Here is a 23,720-nt window from a genome sequence, read left to right as displayed (position 1 = left end):
TGCACAAGTGGGCCTCCCCTCAAACATATGCACAAGTGGGCCTCCCCTCAACCATATACACAAGTGGGCCTCCCCTCAACCATATACACAAGTGGGCCTCCCCTCAACCATATACACAAGTGGGCCTCCCCTCAAACATATGCACATGTGGGCCTCCCCTCAAACATATGCACAAGTGGGCATCCCCTCTTCTCCCCTCAACCATATACACAAGTGGGCCTCCCCTCAAACATATGCACATGTGGGCATCCCCTCTTCTCCCCTCAACCATACACACATGTGGGCATACCCTTCCCTCAACCATGCAGTGACAGAAATTTGCACTAGTCCTATAGTCCTTACCAAACTATCCATTAATTTTAGTTAAGATATCATAAGGACTGGAAGACATTTGCCATTTTAAAGGGTCTTGCTATATGTCATCATTATAAGGACTAGTGTTTGTTTCTATCTCTGCCATGCACTCCATCAGATACACCTTCCAATCTTGCCACGTTCACAGCTGTTGTATAACACAAACATTCATTTAGATTTGAAAACTCATCATAGTCAGGTAGAGGAGGTGACAATGGCACGGCGATCTCTGCCTCTTCTTCGTTCATTGATTACTGGAATGGTTTAGTGAATTCGGCCAGCACAAACACACTTCCACACAAGGCCTCCCATGGGTTGGAGTTCCTCATAATATCAACTGACTTTACCATTAATTGTCTATTTCTGGATCTGAAAGTCATCAACTCCATGACAACCACAGAAGCCTTATCGGGTAGTTGGCAATATGAAATATTCAAAGCGTCATATCGATACAACTTGCAGACAAGAACCAATAAATACAATATCAGCTCAATGTGGCAGAGTCAATGCAAAAACATACATTAAAAACTTGCAAATTCACAAATTGATATCTTCAAGATACCATCAATACAGGTAATGCTCAAATATGGCATTCTTTCAATGAAATAACTCACTTCAAAAAACTTTAAGTTGTTAATAATAATAATAATAATAATAATAATAATAATAATAATAATAAAGAACAGGCAGCAAATACCACTGACATAGGTACTGCCCACATGCTTTCAAGAAAAACATAAAAAACATTTGCAGTAAGTGACATTCAGTGCAACAAACACATCATTCAAAAATGCTTTAAGGCAACAAGATCAGACACTTTTGATCATTAGAACCAGAAACTGTTGGAATCAATCCATTGCTTTAATCACAGACATAAAACAACCCGAAAGAAATCCCGTGAAGTCCAACAATTACCAAACAGTTACCAAACCATATCAACATACTGAACTAGATGTGAAACATCTCCAAACATCAAACTGTTATCACTCACCTGTGACAGACTTGAGCTGGTTGCCCACCATCTGTTTTGCTATGAAGGCGGCCATGTTGGCAGAGTTTAGGCAGCTGTGTCAAAGACACTTGAGGAGTGGTGGGGTAGAACTGACTGTGGTCGGAGTTGCTGGCGTTGCTGGCGTCACTTTACGCTGTCACATTGATAGCCTGCAAGAACAATGCACACTAATCAATATCACCTCCGAAGCAATTGACTTGTCTGCCCGAGCCTACACTTAAAATTGTCAATATGGCCGCCCATGCATGGCAAGATTAAAGCTCTGGCCTCCATCCATCCCTGCCTGTCGTTCTGTAGATCTCAAAGCCGAAGCATGTAGATTAATCATGTGTGGGAATTTCCTGGCAACTGGAATGTAGTGCCTGCGAATAAATGTCTTTTGTCACGGCAAACGCGCGAACATCGTAACACCCATCAAAACGCTTGTAATTTTCTATAACAAAGATTCCCTGATAGCTTGAATTGCTTATCGGAAGTTGAAGAACTCATAACACTGAGTCATGAAATAAAAATGACATCCACCGACTCAACATCTGTACAATGACGTATCATAAAAATTCACATTAATATCAACAATAAATAAAAGAAACATTCCGACTACAATACAGATATACAACTTTGTGCCACATTTAATTCAAAGACAATTTAATCTTGCATAAATATCCAGCAAATACGATATCACAAACACAATATACAATATTGTATCAAATTCAAATGAATAATTTGATACCAAAGACATTTTGAAAAATTACTCTCTACGAGAACTCTCAGTGGGCAGAAATAAATTGTGGAGCTTACATTCTGTGTACATCGTACTTGCCATTATTGATTTATACAAGATAACCGATATGTTAGCTTCGCAATAAATACTCCCCAGATAGTGGCATGATATGTTTGCAGTCAAAACATCACCAGTGCTGGCATAGCAGGAATGGCTGTTCTCATATTCAAAGACGGAGTCAGAATCGGCCAACAAACACTTCATTGTTTACATGTGAAAATATGACAACAATGTTGATAATTATTGACCAGAGAAATAGGATATAATAGCTGAAGGTTGTAATTGCTGTTAGCTTTCTTACCTAAGTCAATATTGTTTAATGTCTCAGACATGCAAAAGCAGGCATATATGTGTTGTACTTTAGCCCTGGGCTCTGCTGAAATGGGACCTGGGAAACCTGTTTGTTGTACTTAATGGATCTAGTTGAACAATGAGGCTGGATGATGGTGAACTTCATGGAGAAACATACAAACAGACTGACTCGATCAATATGATTAAATTACATCAGACTAACAAAACTGTCTGCTAACTGGGTATTACATCAGACTAATTAAACTGTCTGCTAACTAGGTATTACATCAGACTAACTAAACTGTCTGCTAACTGGGTATTACATCAGACTAACTAAACTGTCTGCTAACTGGGTATTACATCAGACTAACTAAACTGTCAACTAACTGGGTATTACATCAGACTAACTAAACTGTCTGCTAACTGGGTATTACATCAGACTAACTAAACTGTCTTCTAACTGGGTAATACATCAGACTATCTAAACTGTTTGCTAACTAGGTATTACAACAGACTAACTAAACTGTCTGCTAACTGGGTATTACATCAGACTAACTAAACTGTCGGCTAACTAGGTTTGAAGATCAGCTAACAGAGTAAGCCTGTTTACCATAAAAACAAAACAAACACTCTATACCGGTGAGCATTCATTAATTGATATCAATGCGTGTTATCCAGGTTGTTGGGTTTGAATCTACACTAACCCAGCCAGGTCCCTGTGTTATGACATGATCCTAGCACTACAATTGTTAGAAGACTATGTTAATGTAATGGGGTTGCAACTACCTCATCGCTGAGGTTGTGTTGTGAAACATTCAGTTAGTACTGTTCACAATAGGCTGCCATTATGACTAGCCCATCATATTTTATCAGCTCTTCAACAGAACAGAAAACCTGCCAGGAATTTTCTTATGGCCAGAGTGAGTGTGTGAGTGAGTGAGTGAGTGAGTGAGTGAGTGAGTGTGAATGTTGTTTCAATGAATGAATGAATGAATGAACGAACACATTATTACAGCTCTGTCCCAAACACATATTCAAATCCAGACCAGCAAATCGCTGGTTGACATCATCAGAAAAGATCCACAGCGTTTGCTTAACAAGGCCACAATCGGCCAGGTCAGACATTGTCACCACCCAATCCTCCTGTCAGTACACGTAAACTTCCACGACAATAAAGAGTGTGTGGAGCCCCAAGTGGGTCATCAAGAAGGAGAGCAGGCTCCAAGATCAAGGTCAAGGTGAAGGTGCTGGTCACGGCCTATTGTTGATGTTCCTGGAGCCCCAGAGAGCTGAAGGACCTCTACAAACCAATCTTCTCACTGTAGGACGAGAGTAGTGGACTCCTGCCGTGTGCTCCTCATCATGGAGCAATGACATACTGAGTCGGTTATCCCAGAACAGGATCTCAGAAGAGCCCTCACACAAAGACTACTTCCTGAGTGATGTTTTACAGACTTGACTGCAGATAGTGGTAGTATAAGTCCAACATCCCCTACAGTCAAGTCAACAGTTGGCAGTTCAAGGGATTGCCTTAAAGTGTCCTGGAATGTACTTATACCAATCATATTGCATCAGAACAAAGACAGTATACACATGGCAAGCCATGCATCAGGACATGCAAATTGAGATTGCATGGATACGCGGTTGCATCATAAATCTTATTGTTTAGTTGAAATATGAACAACTGGATTTGAGTGAGTGAGTGAGTGAGTGAGTGAGTGAGTGAGTATGGTTTTACTCCGCTTTTAACAGTATTCCAGTATATCATGGCAGGGGACACCGGAAAATGGGCTTCACACATTGTACCCATGTGGGGAATCGAACCCGGGTCTTCGGCGTGACGAACCAACGCTTCAACCACCAGGTTACCCCACCACCCAACTGGATTTGAATAGAAAGGAAAGGCAATTCTTTGAATGAACTATTTCATCTGTCACAATGTTTCATTGTAGGGTTAGATGGATCAGTAGATTAACATGGACACAGGTTTAATGGTTAGCTAACCAAGATATTTCAGCACAACACAGACCTCTTTCAAATGAGCTGATGTTGCCACCCCAGTAGCACAGAACTGTTCCAAGCTGGTGTTGCCACCCCAGTAGCACAAGACAGAACTGTTCCAAGCTGGTGTTGCCACCCCAGTAGCATAACACAGAACTGTTCCAAGCTGGTGTTGCCACCCCAGTAGCACAAGACAGAACTGTTCCAAGCTGGTGTTGCCACCCCAGTAGCATAACACAGAACTGTTCCAAGCTGGTGTTGCCACCCCAGTAGCACAAGACAGAACTGTTCAAAGCTGGTGTTGCCACCCCAGTAGCACAAGACAGAACTGTTCCAAGCTGGTGTTGCCACCCCAGTAGCATAACACAGAACTGTTCCAAGCTGGTGTTGCCACCCCAGTAGCACAAGACAGAACTGTTCCAAGCTGGTGTTGCCACCCCAGTAGCATAACACAGAACTGTTCCAAGCTGGTGTTGCCACCCCAGTAGCACAAGACAGAACTGTTCCAAGCTGGTGTTGCCACCCCAGTAGCACAAGACAGAACTGTTCCAAGCTGGTGTTGCCACCCCAGTAGCATAACACAGAACTGTTCCAAGCTGGTGTTGCCACCCCAGTAGCACAAGACAGAACTGTTCCAAGCTGGTGTTGCCACCCCAGTAGCATAACACAGAACTGTTCCAAGCTGGTGTTGCCACCCCAGTAGCACAAGACAGAACTGTTCCAAGCTGGTGTTGCCACCCCAGTAGCATAACACAGAACTGTTCCAAGCTGGTGTTGCCACCCCAGTAGCACAACACAGAACTTTTCCAAGCTGGTGTTGCCACCCCAGTAGCACAACACAGAACTTTTCCAAGCTGGTGTTGCCACCCCAGTAGCACAACACAGGTCTGTTCCAAGCTGGTGTTGCCACCCCAGTAGCACAACAGAGGCCTGTTCCAAGCTGGTGTTGCCACCCCAGTAGCATAACACAGGCCTGTTCCAAGCTGGTGTTGCCACCCCAGTAGCACAACCCAGACCTGTTCCAAGCTGGTGTTGCCACCCCAGTAGCACAACACACAACTGTTCCAAGCTGGTGTTGCCACCCCAGTAGCACAACACAGACCTTTTCCAAGCTGGTGTTGCCACCCCAGGAGCACAACACAGAACTGTTCCAAGCTGGTGTTGCCACCCCAGTAGCACAACACAGAACTTTTCCAAGCTGGTGTTGACACCCCAGTAGCACAACACAGAATTGTTCCAAGCTGGTGTTGCCACCCCAGTAGCACAACACAGAACTGTTCCAAGCTGGTGTTGCCACCCCAGGAGCACAACACAGACCTGTTCCAAGCTGGTGTTGCCACCCCAGTAGCACAACACAGAACTGTTCCAAGCTGGTGTTGCCACCCCAGTAGCACAACACACAACTGTTCCAAGCTGGTGTTGCCACCCCAGTAGCATAACACAGAACTGTTCCAAGCTGGTGTTGCCACCCCAGTAGCACAACACACAACTGTTCCAAGCTGGTGTTGCCACCCCAGGAGCACAACACAGGCCTGTTCCTAGCTAGGGTTGCCATCCCCAGTGGTGCATGCTGTGGTATCAAATATTAATTGATTGATGCAAGCAGAAGAAGTGGAGCGGAACGCCTCACAAGCATCATCAGGACAGTTGCAGTCTCATCCTGCTCTTCAACATCCTAAATTGCCAGAATCATCTCCACGGTTCTAGTTTTATGATTGCCCAATGAGCCACAGATGCCACCATTACGACCAGCTTTCAGAGTTTTGTCAGAAGGTATATGAAGTCAATTTAATGGAAGGATTTCGGCTGCTGTGATGCTATTCCCTATGGAATCCTCCAACAAAGGGATGGCCCATGGTCTGTTAGATGTAAGGCTCAATTGAACTGCATCAGCTGTCACAAGCTTCAACTAAAATGGCTACTTTTGAACTAATTATGTTCACTTCTGATTTCATTTAGTTTTATTCATAGTGAAAATAATATCAACATAAAGCGATTAAAGGAGGCATTATCAAGATTTGAAAATTGCAGATAACACTAGGTGAGATGATATTTTAACAGTGTTATCACATCAGGAAAATCATAAGGAATTCAGAATTCTGATGCGAATTGGATTGGGTGAGTGAGTATTGTTTTATACCACTTTTGGCATAATTTCAGCACTATAACAAGGCCATCAGTATTGGGCTTTACACATTGTACCCCTGCAGGGACTCGAACACAGGCCTTCGGCGTGATGAGAAAACACTTTAACCACTAGGCTACCCCAGTGCCCTGTCTTGTGGTATGGGGGCGGTCGGGTAGCCTGGTGGTTAAAGTGTTCGCTCGTCATGCCGAAGACCCCGGTTCGATTCCCGACATGGGTACAATGTGTGAAACCCATTTCTTGTGTACCCTGCCATGATATTGCTGGAATATTGCTAAAAGCGGCGTAAAACCATACTCACTCACTCTTGTGGTATGAAGTTAATAAGCAAAAGCCTATCATGCACAAGGGAGTAAGCAAAAATAAAAGAAATTTAGGTAAGATAACAAACATTCATTCAATGAAGCCTGTACATTCCAACTGAAAGGTGGTCTTATTAGGTGGTTCAAATAATAAATAATTATCTTGCAGTGGCCAACCAATACACATTAACCATCTGACTACTGGTGAAGATTGTGGCAATACCCTCTCACACAAAACCTGCATGTGTAAAGAGCGGTCCAAGTTAACATCTGACTACTAGTGACGATCGTGGCAATACCCTCTCACACAAAACCTGTATGTCTAAAGAGCGGTCCAAGTTAACCATCTGACTACTGGTGAAGATCGTGGCAATACCCTCTCACACAAAACCTGCATGTGTAAAGAGCGGTCCAAGTTAACATCTGACTACTAGTGACGATCGTGGCAATACCCTCTCACACAAAACCTGTATGTGTAAAGAGCGGTCCAAGTTAACCATCTGACTACTGATGATGATCGTGGCAATACCCTCTCACACAAAACCTTCATGTGTAAAGAGGGGTCCAAGTTAACCATCTGACTACTGGTGAAGATCGTGGCAATACCCTCTCACACAAAACCTTCATGTGTAAAGAGCGGTCCAAGTTAACATTTGACTACTGGTGAAGATCGTGGCAATACCCTCTCACACAAAACCTGGATGTGTAAAGAGCGGTCCAAGTTAACCATCTGACTACGAGTGACGATCGTGGCAATACCCTCTCACACAAAACCTGGATGTGTAAAGAGCGGTCCAAGTTAAGATCTGACTACTGGTGAAGATCGTGGCAATACCCTCTCACACAAAACCTGGATGTGTAAAGAGCGGTCCAAGTTAACCATCTGACTACTGGTGACGATCATGGCAATACACATAAAAACCTACAGAACAATTTATCAAGACTTGCATGTGACTCAAAATCAATACTGTTTCACGTAAATACGATGTAGCCTAGATACAGAAAGAACTGTAGCCAGCTATGAATTTATCAAAACCATTCTCCACGGAGCATGTGATCTCAATTACATACTCGTTGGTGAAACCTTGTCTATGAGCAAGAAAAATCACTCACACTGCTCACAAAAGCATCTTCAATCCTGTTAAGAGACTTTATGAATCTTCTGCGACAGTATTTTTTAAAAGGAAAAGAAATAATGTGACTAACCATTTTTCATTGTGTAATCATGATCTAAAATCCTGGCAAGATGCAAATAGACAGAGCCATAACACCCTGAATGGTTCCTTACAGAGTCTCTTTAAGTAATCCCTTTGAGATCTGATAGTGATAGAAAGTAGTCAAACATTACCGATGTCTCCAATCAATATACATTATCAGGAAAATTAATTACATTGATTTTTTTTTCCAGCTGTACAATGCAGTAAAGATGTGCACTACGGTCAACGTGTGTAGGAAGCTACGCGACGAGGACAATTAATGTCACAGAAAGCTGCCGCTAGCTTTTGTCCAGGATTTGACGTAATGCCACATCTATATGACATTACATCTAAAGTAATTGAGTGACATGGGATTGAAGATGGATTTTTGAAAAAACTAAAAAAGTGTTTTATAATATGGAAATGATGAGAAACAAAGGATGAAGCATCCTAGCTGTGTTGGCTCTGTGATGGGAGGTTTATAGCTTTAAAGTAAATCTGCTTAGCTGTCATCTAGCTATTAAACTTCATTACCTGTGAAAACGGCAGTTTGAGTCAGGAATTTATGGGGCTTCATGCCAGCAAACTCAGACATCTAAGTTGACAAAGAAATGCACACAAGTATTGATATACCACATTGGTGTTCAATACCTGCTATGCAATGATTGAATATTGAGTGAACATACTGACTTAAATAGAGGCTGTTCCAGGAAGCAACATGGAGTTGCAACAACTCTGAGAGGCAATATAAAGGTTGTTCTGGGAGGCAGCATAGACAGAGTGCATGGAGGCAACATAAAGGCTGTTCTGGGAGGCAACATAGATGCTGTTCTGGGAGGCAACATAAAGGCTGTTCTGGGAGGCAACATAAAGGCTGTTCTGGGAGGCAACATAGATGGTGTTCTTGGAGGCAACATAAAGGTTGTTCTGGGTGGCAACATGGAGGTGTTTCAGGAAGCAACATGGAGTTGCAACAGTTCTGGGAGGCAATATAAAGGCTGTTCTGGGAAGCAACATAAACAGTGTTCTGGGCGGCAACGTAGACTGTGTTCTGGAAGGCAACAAAGACGGTGTTCCAGGAAGCAACATGGAGTTGCAACAGTTCTGTGAGGCAATAGCTCTAAGATGAGACTAGGTGAATATATAGTGTAAGCAGCAATAATAATAAACTACATGATGACAGCAGCCTGCCTCTAATCATGCCTATGGCAGGTAAACCAGTGGTCAATAGTATGAACATCAAACATTGAACAGAAAAGTTTTGTCTCAATCAAAGTATTATGCAAATTCAACAGACATTTTGGCCATGAAGGCTCTTTTCTTCCCTCCAAAATACTTGTAATTGATTGCTACCAATTGCTCCTTTCAAGCTAGGTCTATGTTGAAACAAGTTAAACAAACTGAAAATGTTTTCCAAACCTGAGAAGAATTCTAAATTTCAAGCAACCACTACAAAAACCATTACAAAATTGCCATAGCGAATTCAATTTGTTTGGAGCTGAAAGAAGGACAAGAAAAAAGTCCAAAACATGATTGTAGGAGAAAAAAGCTTGTCTACTACAAAGCCGATGTCAACTAATGTCATCAGTTCAGAGCGGCTACCTTCTAGAAGGACAAACTATTCCGACAGACATTTCAGTATGTCCACACAGTAAGCAAAGACACGTGCTTTGAAGCTCTTGGTACCATAACAAGCAAACTGAATTATCTCTACCTCAACAAGTTAAATGTGCTGACCACTGGCGAATGAACAATCTGGCTGATAGATAAGACCAACGAATCAATAGACTCATGTCAGTTCCAAGCAGGCAACATAGTGGAAGTTATTCCGATCACAGACTAGCTTAGCATTCAAAGGTTCCCACACAAACTAATCATATCTATACCACTGTGTATTGACTGGTAGCTGGGAACTCCCCACGTAGGCTATTACAGCACACCAACTGATTGGCTGGATACCTTGTTGAATATTCCCACCAATTTTCTTGTGCATGTCGTTTTTCAACAATTTCATCGACACAGCCTTTGAGCGATCACAAGGTGCAGTGAGTCTGGTGTCCAGTGCTTCGCCTCCTGTCGATGTCTGTTCAATGCGGAACGACAGTGCCAATATTTGCCTTGGTGCAGGGGAAACCAGGCAGCCAACACTGAATGCCTTAAGGCTGGGAACTTCTGCATGGATGAAACACAATTCCTTTAAGTTTGAGGAACGGAACATGTTAGCATAACTTTGTATGGCTAAATTCTGTGAAGGCATGTCAATTTATTTCTTTGACATCAGACGAGGTGGTCCATTTCAAATCCATTGATTTTTCGACTAAATTACACCTTCCTGGTAAAATGCAGTCGGTAGTCAACTCTCTTTTTATCTGTCTCAGGAATTGGGTTGATGCATATCGCTTTCACATGGTGAGAATATTAAAATTCATTTCATGCCCGAGAACTCATTTTCAGGAATATCATAAGAAATGAATTTGCGCTTGATTCAAGATTAGTCAAGCTTTCAAGGTATTCAGCAACGCCGATGCAGCAAAATAGCGTAAATTAGATGGAATCTATTTCCTCTCCCTTGCGAAGGCAATTTAGAAAGTTTGCTAGATTACCTCTGGATTCTGAAGGAGTGCTATCACGCCTTATCACGAGAGAGACTGTTCAGATGGAGCTTATAAATACATAATTTATCAAATTGCACGTCACACTCATAGTCTCCTTTAAATTTGACATTTGACCTTGACATTGGCATGGTAATTTAACCAATGAAAACAAGCATACAAGTACAATTCTCCAATAGTAATATCAGTGCCAGCGGGAGAAAGCCATTTTCTTTCATATGGAATATACAGTAATGGCTGAAGATTTGGTATTAATAAATCTTCCACCATTCAGATGAAGATTGCAATATTCCACATAGGATCAGAATATTGCCTCAGAGGATACAATGAATAATGTCATTTTTATTCACATTCCTCGACCACACTTCAATGTGATTATGCCGTCCTAGTTTTTAAGTAGATATTTTCAGAAATAGCAACACTTTATTATATACGACTCAACATTTGCAAAGGACCACACCTTTGACTCAAGATGACTATAGTGGTGCTTGGCAAATGTTGAGTAGTATATTGTCATAGGACCATTTCACTCAGAGACAACTTTTTATCCTGAAACGTTGTTTTTAATAAGGTCACACTTTTTTTTACTTGCTTTACGGATCAGCCTTCAGTAAATTTTGTTGAAATGGAAATAGTTTTTTAGAATTTTTTGAACAAGGACACACTGAAGTTGACATATATAAAACATCGGAATCAAAATAAAGTTTGTTGCTTTGCCTGAAATTGATAGGATGCATAGATGCACAACAGTGTTCCCCTAGATTCGTCAGGATTGCATTGCTTAAAGCAACAGCTGTGTTGCAGGCTCTCCATTTTTAATTTTTTTATACCAGTCGATCTGCAGTGGAGGTGAAAACTATATTTAAAAATAATGCTTTTCATCTCCCCCCACCTAATGACAGGTACTTCCTGTAAAAAATCTGTACAGCAAGTGAAAAAAGGTATGACCCTACATGGGGAAAGCAAAAACAAGGATGGTCAAGTTCAAACTCACATATATTCATTTTCAGGAATTGATGTAAGCAAACCCTGAGCAACTACTCGAGCGAACTTGCTCTATGTACTAAACAATGCAGGTGAATTTAGCCCATACACTGGATGAAATTACACACTGTATTCAAACAATGATTTTTGTTCTTAATTTCTCTGCAAACAAGCATAAAATTAAAAAGCATACCACCCATTATGTTAGTGCACTTTCTTTACTAATCCAAACATATTCCAAGGTTAATTGTAGCCAAGAAAACCCCCAGACACTCCCATAAGTCTAATACACATAATGTAACTTTGCTCTCACAAATTTGTTTCCACAAGTCCACATTAAACCATTGGATGAACCTCTTGAAGAAGGAAGCCACCTTGAAAATGATCAATTTCATAGTACTAAGCTGGAAAACTAAATTTCCAGAAATAATCCAGTCCTGGAGAACAGTTTTGCATTGACAGGTTGTGGGATCAGCACAGTTTTCGCTACAATGTTTCAGTTCACCAGGCCTTGACTTTCAAATTGGTCCTTGTGGCCGAATTGAAGCAACCGACATAGGTGTTCCAGCTGACATAATGGCATGGAGCACTTGTCTGAAAGTGGATGAGGACATTAGCGATGTGGGAGACTGATTGTATTGTTGTCTATTGCAGTGTACATTCCTGTCACTGTCGTCAAGGCTGCTGAGATAGTCTCATTTCATTAGCTGTCAGCTGAAGAGAACAGGAAGATTGTTCAACCTTGTCCCCGTTCTTCTCAACTGACAGAGAACAGGAAGATTGTTCAACCTTGTCCCCGTTCTTCTCGACTGACAGAGAACAGGAAGATTGTTCAACCTTGTCCCCGTTCTTCTCAACTGACAGAAAACAGGAAGATTGTTCAACCTTGTCCCCGTTCATCTCAACTGACAGAGAACAGGGAGATTGTTCAACCTTGTCCCTGTTCTTCTCAACTGACAGAGAACAGGGAGATTGTTCAACCTTGTCCCCGTTCATCTCAACTGACAGAGAACAGGGAGATTGTTCAACCTTGTCCCTGTTCTTCTCAACTGACAGAGAACAGGGAGATTGTTCAACCTTGTCCCCGTTCTTCTCAACTGACAGAGAACAGGGAGATTGTTCAACCTTGTCCCCGTTCTTCTCAACTGACAGAGAACAGGGAGATTGTTCAACCTTGTCCCCGTTCTTCTCAACTGACAGAGAACAGGGAGATTGTTCAACCTTGTCCCCGTTCTTCTCAACTGACAGAGAACAGGAAGATTGTTCAACCATGTCCCCGTTCTTCTCAACTGACAGAGAACAGGGAGATTGTTCAACTTTGTCCCCGTTCTTCTAAACTGACAGAAAACAGGAAGATTGTTCAACCTTGTCCCCGTTCTTCTCAACTGTCAGAGAACAGGAAGATTGTTCAACCATGTCCCCGTTCTTCTCAACTGACAGAGAACAGGGAGATTGTTCAACAGCTGATGCTTTCAGGATGCTTGAAGCGATATGTAATCATGGTAACCAGATACACACGACTAGTGCCAGTTGTTAAGCCTGTATTATCAATTAACCTAGAAGATCTGATCGAGATTCTAATTCAAGATCAGAATAAGGCTTTTTCAGATTTGCCCTCTTTATGTTATTGGAACAGTCATGATGATGATGATCAACTCAACTAATGGTCTGTAGATAATTTACTGACAAATTCAGGGCCATTTAGGATGCTAGTGCTGATGAAGACAAATGGTTCCTTGTGAAAAATCCTTCTAGGATGACATACTTGCATAAGATGAAGAACATTAACCTCATTCTGTAGCTTCAAAAAATGAGGTTCATTTCTCATTGTCAGTCTCTTAATGAAAATGGTGGCAAGTTCTGGGCTGAATTCTGTTTCTTGCCCAGATCTCTAGGGACGTTGTTGGGGGATCTAATGCTGAACATTGCTGACTGAACAACTCACAGGAGTCGAGGAAATGATTGGCAAATTGACTATGGATTTTGTGGATAATAGTTGACTTGGGTCACACACTGCAATGATGACTGATAAAATGATGACATCAAAGTGTGTCTGAAACAGCAGTTAGACATTAATTTGAAAGTTGTGTGTATACTGATAGCAGTCTGTGCGTATCTTTGACACCTTATATGGAGCCAATTTATGTAGATTTAGAATAGCATTAACACAAGCTGGAACAAGATATCTGAGGACACTGTTCCAGTTTCAGGTTTGAGAAAGACATTTACAAATTAAAATAAATAAATGCAGCAAAGAGGGTTTGGATGGTGATGATGATGATGATGATGATGATGATGATGATGATGACCACACATGTCGGCCACCTGATACCCATTGAAGTTGACACTCATTTCATCCAAGTCACTCTGCCCCAAATCTTCACAAAACAAAAAATACCAGCTTCCCTGCTTCTCACAACACAAAGGACCAAGAGATATAAGGAAGGCTTGAGAATAATTACTCACAGATAGCCACAAAACTTTAAATTCCACCAAATACACGCACTTGAAAACACTGGAGAAAATTTAATTACAAACTGAAATAAGAATAAAGCTGATTACCAGAACAATATGGATCTCCATGTTTAACAACCTTGCTTTGAACGCTCCTGGGTACTGTGACATGCTTGTGTTATACAAAGTCACATTCTCTCAAGCTGTTTATACAGAAGAATCAAAACCTGTTCAAAGAAATTCTCCAAATCCCATTTTATTGCTTTGTTAGCAATCCGATTATATGCCCAGCAATCCGATTACGTGACTGCCAGTTAGCCTCCAGACCCGAAGAATATGCCACAGACGAGGCATAGACGTTTGACAATACAGCCACTGTCGACCATGAAGCAAGGTGAACTGGTCCGGAAAGTTGGCAAACATCCTGGCCTGTGGAGGGACTCGGAATGTTTCTGTTCTTTGACTGAACATTGATAAGTCTCAGCCAATTTAACTTTCATGACATGTGTTTTCAACGTGAGTAGTCACTCCCTGTTCAGTTCGACAGGGTTCTTGATGGTAGTAACTTTATTTTATGTTGTGTATTCCTGCATCATTCATTATTTGTGGTAAACTTATTGGTTGTTGAAGCATATTATTACATCAAGTTTTTGTTCTCCCTGTTGGGCTATCTGTTTTCTCAATTTTTATAATCTCTGTCTACATTATCATCTCAACAGTCATCGTTCTTATCATTACATTGTCTCATCATCATCATCATCATCACCATCACCATCTTATATTTGACAACACACTTCCATGCTTCATTTGCAATTCCTGCAAGTTCCCACTTTCCTCGAGCACATGTACCCTCTGCAGCTAAATACACAAATACCGTCTTTTTGTTCATTGATTGCAGCTGAATCTGATACTGACGCCTCAAAAAGAGTTCATGGGATAAAATAATATTTGTGCATGCACATGTGGTTGGAAGAAAATCAGGCCAAGGGTTACTTCAGCCATGTTATGCTGCATGAACATTGTTGCACATGGCCATGTGTGTGTGTGCGTGTGTGTGGCTGCTTGTACTAGTCTGGACTAATGCCGATTTTATAGTGCTAGCTCACTGATATACCATGCCACAGTTTAACATGAATACCCCACTCAGACACAGTATACTGACTTCGAGCCGACAAGTCCTTGTTTAAGCACCTTGATGTTGAGTGCCAGGCAGGGTAACAACAAGTACCATCTTTTAACGTCTTCTGGTATTACCCGGCTTGGGATCAAACCCTGGACCTTCTGCTCACCGGGCAAACGCTCTACCACTACACCACAGAGCGGGTCTCAACAATGAGTAACACAATATGGTTACGCTACACAACTGTCAGCTATAAGTAACACAATATGGTTACGCCACACAACTGTCAGCTATAAGTAACACAATATGGTTACGCCACACAACTGTCAGCTATAAGTAACACAATATGGTTACGCTACACAACTGTCAGCTATAAGTAACACAATATGGTTACGCTACACAACTGTTAGCTATAAGTAACACAATATGGTTACGCCACACAACTGTCAGTTATAAGTAACACAATATGGTTACGCTACACAACTGCCAGCTATAAGTAACACAATATGGTTACGCTACACAACTGTCAGCTATAAGTAACACAATATGGTTAAACTACACAACTGTCAGCTATAAGTAACACAATATGGTTATGCTACACAACTGTCAGCTATAAGTAACACAATATAGTTACGCTACACAACTGTCAGCTATAAGTAACACAATATGGTTACGCTACACAACTGTCAGCTATAAGTAACACAATATGGTTACGCTACACAACTGTCAGCTATAAGTAACACAATATGGTTACGCTACACAACTGTCAGCTATAAGTAACACAATATGGTTACGCTACACAACTGTCAGCTATAAGTAACACAATATGGTTACGCTACACAACTGTCAGCTATAAGTAACACAATATGGTTACCCTACACAACTGTCAGCTATAAGTAACACAATATGGTTACGCCACACAACTGTCAGCTATAAGTAACACAATATGGTTACGCTACACAACTGTCAGCTATAAGTAACACAATACAGCCATTAGGACAGGTTGTGCTCTTTTCTGTCTTTCTGTCTTTCATGAAGCCAAACAGATCACACTGGCTCTGCAGTCCTGTGATAGTGATCATCTGGCCTCATCTTCCCAATTCGTTGTTGTATAGGCCTCTAAAGACTCACAAAACATCACATCAAATATTCCTCACTTGCTCTCTCTAGCCATTGTAATGACCTTCCTGTTCTCGAAGGTAGAGAGCTAGGTCAGAGATCACGCTGACGCAGGCTACACGCAACCTAGCATGCAACCTTGGCCCTCTCTCATGTTAACAGTTTTGATGGACACAAATTATTTTTTAACACTTCAGATGCTGTGTAGTGCTTCAGATGCAGATTATAGTTGAATGTCATGGGAAATTTTATAGGCTGCTTGTTCATGGTTGCATGCGACCAAAGAGAACAGGGACTGTTTTTTTTTGTATTAAGGTGTTGGAGCTATATACACAGATGTGACATAAAGACAGTGGTAAAAAACTGTATAAATACGGATACTGTAATGCTGACACTGACACTAATACCAGGGAGTTGAGTGAGTGAGTGAGTGAGTGGGTGGGTGGGTGAGTGAGTGAGTGAGTGAGTGAGTGAGTGAGTGAGTGAGTGAGTGAGTGAGTGAGTGAGTGAGTGAGTGAGTGAGTGAGTGAGTGGGTGGGTGGGTGGGTGGGTGGTGAGTGAGTGAGTGGGTGGGTGGGTGGGTGGGTGGTGAGTGAGTGAGTGAGTGAGTGAGTGAGTGGGTTAGTGGGTGGTTGGGTTGGGGTGTGTGTGTGTAATTGGGTGTGAGTGTGAGTGAGTGAGTTTGGGTGAGTGAGTGAGTGAGTGAGTTTTCTAATTCAAATAATTATATTGTTATTTAATTAACAAATTAATTAAACAAGCTTGATGTAGGTGGAAAGCCTAAAGTTACTTTTTGAAAGAATAACATATTCTAAGGGTCATGACTGCTCATCATCATAATCTGTTCAAAGATCTTTTTTTATTTTTTTTAAAATAATTTGTTCAGAAAAGACAAAAACAAATTATTTGTCCTTAGACCTTTCAACCAAAACAATGCCAGACAGAGAAAAAATATGTATGTCTTGAAACAGTGACTACAAAAAATAGTGTCACCAACCTCTACTCTAGAATGTAAAATGGTTGGTCTCCTAATGAGAGCCACTTGTCTTGTAGTCCTGCACATAAATTTCTTCGTAAAAAAGTTTCAAAGTTGTCAGTTTGATGCTTCTCTTGACGCTTCCCGCATCAAGCCCCGTCAACTTGAGGTAAGTCCAACGGACAGCATGCCATCCAGCTTGTTAACTGATTGCACAACTCAAAACAAAAACCCCATCAAGCTGACAAGTATCAGATTTCTGGCTTCTATTCCCACAAAAATTCAAACATGACTTCTGGGACTAACAAGGATGTGTGATGCTTGTTAAAATTTCCTAATCTTCTTATCTCTGCTGAATTCTTTGATGTTTCCTTGACCTTGAGAATAAGTATGTCTGAATGCGCTATACACATAATGTTAACATGACAGCCTTAAAGATTCTCCTCTCAGTATCAGAGTAATGTCTGTTGTCATTAGCAAAAAGTAGATTTTTTGCTTTGAAATTCGCAAAAGTCTACAGCACATACATTATGTACCTTTGTACATACAAGATGAGAATTAACATACTATAAGCAGTTAAAGTTTATGAGATGACTCATATCTGTCTGGGATTTGAAAATAGTAAAGACTAATGGTCAGTCTTCCAAGGAGTACAGGGCGGTCAGGTAGCCTAATGGTTAAAGTGTTTGCTCGTCATGCCGAAGACCCGGGTTCGATTCCAGACATGTGTACAATGTGTGAAGCCCATTTCAGGTGTCCCCCGCCGTGATATTGCTGGAATATTGCTAAAAATGGCGTAAAACCATACTCACTCACTCCTAGGAGTACAAGCAAGGCAAGACGTGAACACAGTTACACAGTGAACAGGACATATTTCCCAATATTTCCAATAAGTTACTACATCATACACAACAGTTAATATTTGCCAGATGATCTTACAAAAGAAAAACCTAGGATCATGAGCCTAAGTCTTGTCATTTTGAGACAGAGTGAGTGACATTTTAAATAATTACTCCCTTATAGCCAGATTACTGGTACGTTAGGTACAACTATTCATTTTATGTTAGAAATATTACTGAAACCATAACAATTATCATACAAGATGAAAACATTTCATAGTATATAAAGATATTTACCCAAATACCCTACATTGAAGCATGTCAATAATAACACTACAATACATTGCAGCATGTCAATAACAATACTACCCTATATTGAATCATCTCAATAACAATACTACCCTACATTGCAGCATGTTAATAATAGTACTACTCTACATTGCAGCATATCAATAATAATACTACCCTACATTGCAGCATGCCAATAATACTACTACCCTACATTGCAGCATGTCAATAACAATACTACCCTACATTGAATCATCTCAATAACAATACTACCCTACATTGCAGCATGTCAAAGATACTACTACCCTACATTTCAGCATGTCAATAACAATACTACCCTACATTGCATCATCTCAATAACAATACTACCCTACATTGCAGCATGTCAAAGATACTACTACCCTACATTTCAGCATGTCAATAACAATACTACCCTACATTAAAGCATGTCAATAACAATACTACCCTACATTGCATCATCTCAATAACAATACTACCCTACATTTCAGCATGTCAATAATAATAATAGCCTACATTGCAGCATGTCAATAACAATACTACCCTACATTGCAGCATGTCAATAACAATACTACCCTACATTGCATCATCTCAATAACAATACTACCCTACATTGCAGAATGTCAATAATACTACTACTCTACATCGCAGCATGTCAATGATAATACTACCCAACATTTCAGCATGTCAATAACAATACTCCCCTCAATCGCATCATCTCAATAACAATACTACCCTACATTGCAGCATGTCAATAACAATACTACCCTACATTTCAGCATGTCAATAACAATACTACCCTACATTGCAGCATGTCAATAACAATACTACCCTACATTGCATCATGTCAATAACAATACTACCCTACATCGCAGCATGTCAATGATAATACTACCCAACATTTCAGCATGTCAATAACAATACTACCCTCAATCGCATCATCTCAATAACAATACTACCCTACATTGAAGCATGTCAATAAAATTACTACCCTACATTTCAGCATGTCAATAACAATACTACCCTACATTGCAGCATGTCAATAACAATACTACCCTACATTGCATCATGTCAATAACAATACTACCCTACATTGCAGCATGTCAATAATAATACTACCCTACATTGCAGCATGTTAATAACAACACTACCCTACATTGAAGCATTTACAACAGAATGGGATTAGATAACCATTCATAAACTCAAAGCTAATTACATATGATAGAAGTATTTCAAGGATGCTGAAAAACTTACCGAGCCTAGAACACAAAGTAATCCGTAGAACGTAGGGCCAGCGCACGAGAACTCGGAGTGAGGTCAAGTTGCCGCCACTTGTCATAATATGGAGTCTGTACTGTATTCCCAATCAATACAATACAAATTGAGTTGAGCTGTTCAATGCCTCTGATTGCTCCAAACAATCTACGACTCAAATGCTCAATCAAACCACATGCCAATTTTTTGTCATCGCTGTCAATACAGCTTACGACATGCTATAATTTTCCAGCCGTTAGGTAATGCAGAAATTGACGAAGTCAGCTGTCATTAGCTCTGTGTTAGTGGTCTGCAGCAGTAGATGACAAAGGCTTCTCAGTAAACATCTGGCTTGAAAAGAGGTGTTAATTTAACAGTATTTCCAGCGTAGGTGTGTATCACACTGGACATACAGGAGAGTGTAGGCAAGAGAAATCTCAGCTGTTGCCAGGAACAATTGCGAATTGATGCTGTATTCAATAAACAGATGTTTACCTAACGATAATCCATACTGGAGATATAATTGAAATATTCAGCCATTGTGTTCTCAAAAGCCTTTGGAGAGATATGTGAAGTGAAACTTCTCAAACGTATATTATCCGTTTACACAATCAGTTTGATATTTACTGGTGGAAGTGGGCAAAATTTACACAATTTATTAATATAATGGGATATTATGAATTTGTGAAAAACAAAACAACATAAAGCAACATAGAGTGAAGGGGTCATCATCGTCATCATCGTCATCATCATCATCATCATCATCATCACTGCAATCATCACCATTATCATCATCATCACCACCACCACCATCATAATCACTGCCATCATCATCATCATCATCACTGACATCATCATCATCATCATCACCACCACCACCACCATCATCATAATTACCATCATAATCACATCACATCATCATCATCATCATCATCATCACGATCTCGATGAAGTACATATGTTTATGTGTTTATAAGTTTATGTAACATTCACGCCAAAGATAAAGCATTCCAAATTAAATCTATTCAAGACACAAAACATACTTGAGCTCAGGAGTTATATATAAATGGGTCACTGACGGTATGACCTATTGTTATCCTAACTACAGCGAAACATTTGTCACACTTGCCTGGACCATGCATATTCCTTCTTGATTCATCATCTCGGTTGTATAACAGAGTGACATGCACTTAATCAAGACATGAACAACTCGATATCATGAACTTGTGATCAACAGTGCTATTTCTATGTGTGGCCTATCATCAGCTATTTAACATATGCGACACACACCCACCTGCCTGACAGTCCGAGACAGTCTATTTTGCATTGTTGTTATTTTCTGAGAACTAACAAAAACAGTCACTATTCTTATGTTTACTCGTTTCTTACTTTTGTTCGTTAGTCTATAAATTCTGGACTACCAACATTTTATCTAATTTGTCAGTCTGGTTGTCTGACTGAAATATTTGGGAATTATATATACTGCTATCACACTTCATGAACAGTCGTATCCACAGCAATGTCATCTTAAACTTCCTCATCAAACTAAATTTACCTGCCCAGGTATATTGAAATCACCTGATCAACAATCTGGCCACACAAGCGTATATGTCCTATAAATGCATGACCACCTCTGAATGTCTGAGTGATATTTTTCATGGCGTTTCTTCTCCCACCAAATCTTTGCTTCAGTAAACACATATAGTAGAATTGTGGTTGGTTGAGCTGAATGACTTTTTTCAATCCAGTAGTTATCACATGCTTAGCCTGGCTGAGTTGACAAGGATCACAGCCATGGAGTCCGTCAATGTGTGCACTCTTCTGATACAAATGTGCCATAGCTGATCAATGACTGTGGCCGGTGACACTACACTGACACCAAGTAGTGTTGTTGTGTCAGGTTACTGTAGGTTCCTAAAGACAGGGGGTGGTCGGGTAGCCTAGTGATTAAAGCGTTCGCTCGTCACACCGAAGACCCGGGTTCGATTCCGGACATGGGTACAATGTGTGAAGCCCATTTCTGGTGTCCCCCGCCTTGATATTGCTTGAATATTGCTAAAAGCGGCGTAAAACCATATTCACTCACTCACTCCTAAAGACAGACTTAGGCAAGTTTGTTTGTTTCATTTTTAAGGCCCAACTCAATATTCCAGCAAGACGATAGCGGTCTGTAAATAATAGAGTCTGGACCAGACAATCCAGTGATTGACATCATGAGCATCGATTCACGTAATTGGAATATGATGCATCAACAAAGTCAGCAAATTTGACCACCCGATTCTGTTAGTGTCCTCTTACAACAAGCATAGTGTCATCTTACAACAAGCATAGTGTCCTCTTACAACAAGCATAGTGTCCTCTTACAACAAGCATAGTATCCTCTTACAACAAGCATAGTGTCCTCTTACAACAAGCATAGTGTCCTCTTACAACAAGCATAATATCCTCTTACAACAAGCATAGTGTCCTCTTACAACAAACATAGTGTCCTCTTACAACAAGCATAGTGTCCTCTTACAACAAGCATAGTGTCCTCTTACAACAAGCATAGTGTCCTCTTACAACAAGCATAGTGTCCTCTTACAAGCATACTATCCTCTTACAACAAGCATAGTGTCCTCTTACAACAAGCATAGTGTCCTCTTACAACAAGCATAGTGTCATCTTACAACAAGCATATTGTCCTCTTACAACAAGCATAGTGTCTGTTTACAACAAGCATAGTGCCCCCTTACAACAAGCATAGTGTCCTCTTACAACAAGCATAGTGCCCCCTTACAACAAGCATAGTGTCCTCTTACAACAAGCAAAGTGTCCCCTTACAACAAGCATAGTGCCCCCTTACAACAAGCAGTGTCCTCTTACAACAAGCATAGTGTCCTCTTACAACAAGCATAATATCCTCTTACAACAAGCAGTGTCCTCTTACAACAAGCATAGTGTCATCTTACAACAAGCATAGTGTCCTCTTACAACAAGCAGTGTCCTCTTACAACAAGCATAGTGTCCTCTTACAACAAGCATAGTGTCATCTTACAACAAGCATAGTGCCCCCTTACAACAAGCATAGTGTCCCCTTACAACAAGCATAGTGTCCTCTTACAACAAGCATAGTGCCCTCTTACAACAAGCATAGTGTCCCCTTACAACAAGCATAGTGTCCTCTTACAACAAGCATGGGTTGCTGAAGACCTATTCCACCCTGGATCTTCATGGTTTACTCAGGCATGTGTTTCATTACACTATAAGACAACAGGTGGGCAAAAACTAATCTGGGTCAAACTATTGTGCACGCTGTGTAATGCCACGCTCAGCAATATTACAGCCAAGACCTGTAAATGATCAATCCTGGACCAGACAACCCAGTGATTGATATTATGAGCAACAATCCACGATGTGGGATACGATTACATGCTATCAACCAAGTCACTGAGCTTGACCACCTGATCCTTTAAGTCTTCTTACGACCAGTATAGGATGCTGGGGACCTATTCCAACATGGAAGTACAGTATTCTGTATTTAGGAATATGTTTTAGAGAGAGGATCTATCTTATCATTAGTTACATTCACTACACAGTGCAAAGGTAGACACACCAGAGGTCAATGGGGGAACAAGGATCAAAACATTATCAAAGGTGATATTGTTCTTACATAAATAAATACTAACAAAAAACTACAAAAAACATTTCTTTTTCTCGAAAAGCAGTCAATTTTCTGATTTCGACTGTATTATAAGCATGTGCTCATGAATCTTAATCAAATATCGATGCCATCGGGTGTTCGTGAAAAGGTGGGCGTATCCATCCCCACTGGTGGCACTCATCACAAACACATGCAAAGGCAAATCAATTTTAAACCAATCGTACTCAACAGTTAGAGTCTTTACTGACTAGGTTCAGACAAGAAACTATACTTACATACAGACAGCATCCATCATAATCAGCAAGTCTAAAATAACATCAGCCGTATTTC

General features: G+C 40.7%; 1 long non-coding RNA gene across 2 annotated transcripts in view; it reads right to left on the bottom strand.

Moving 5' to 3' along the window:
* Positions 1 to 1,347: 1,347 nt before the first annotated feature.
* The window catches only part of LOC139453227 (uncharacterized), a 193,932-nt gene continuing 171,559 nt past the window's right edge, over positions 1,348 to 23,720 (bottom strand). For both annotated transcript variants that reach the window (XR_011652407.1, XR_011652406.1), the window contains exon 5: positions 1,348 to 1,515. This is a non-coding gene — a long non-coding RNA (uncharacterized lncRNA). The remainder of the gene's footprint in view (positions 1,516 to 23,720) is intronic.

This window comes from Haliotis cracherodii, unplaced genomic scaffold (assembly GCF_022045235.1).
Source record: "Haliotis cracherodii isolate W230 unplaced genomic scaffold, xgHalCrac1.p SCAF_9, whole genome shotgun sequence".
Lineage (NCBI taxonomy): Eukaryota > Metazoa > Mollusca > Gastropoda > Lepetellida > Haliotidae > Haliotis > Haliotis cracherodii.
Note: the sequence above shows the minus strand (reverse complement) of the source record. Positions and strands in the feature narration are given on the sequence as shown.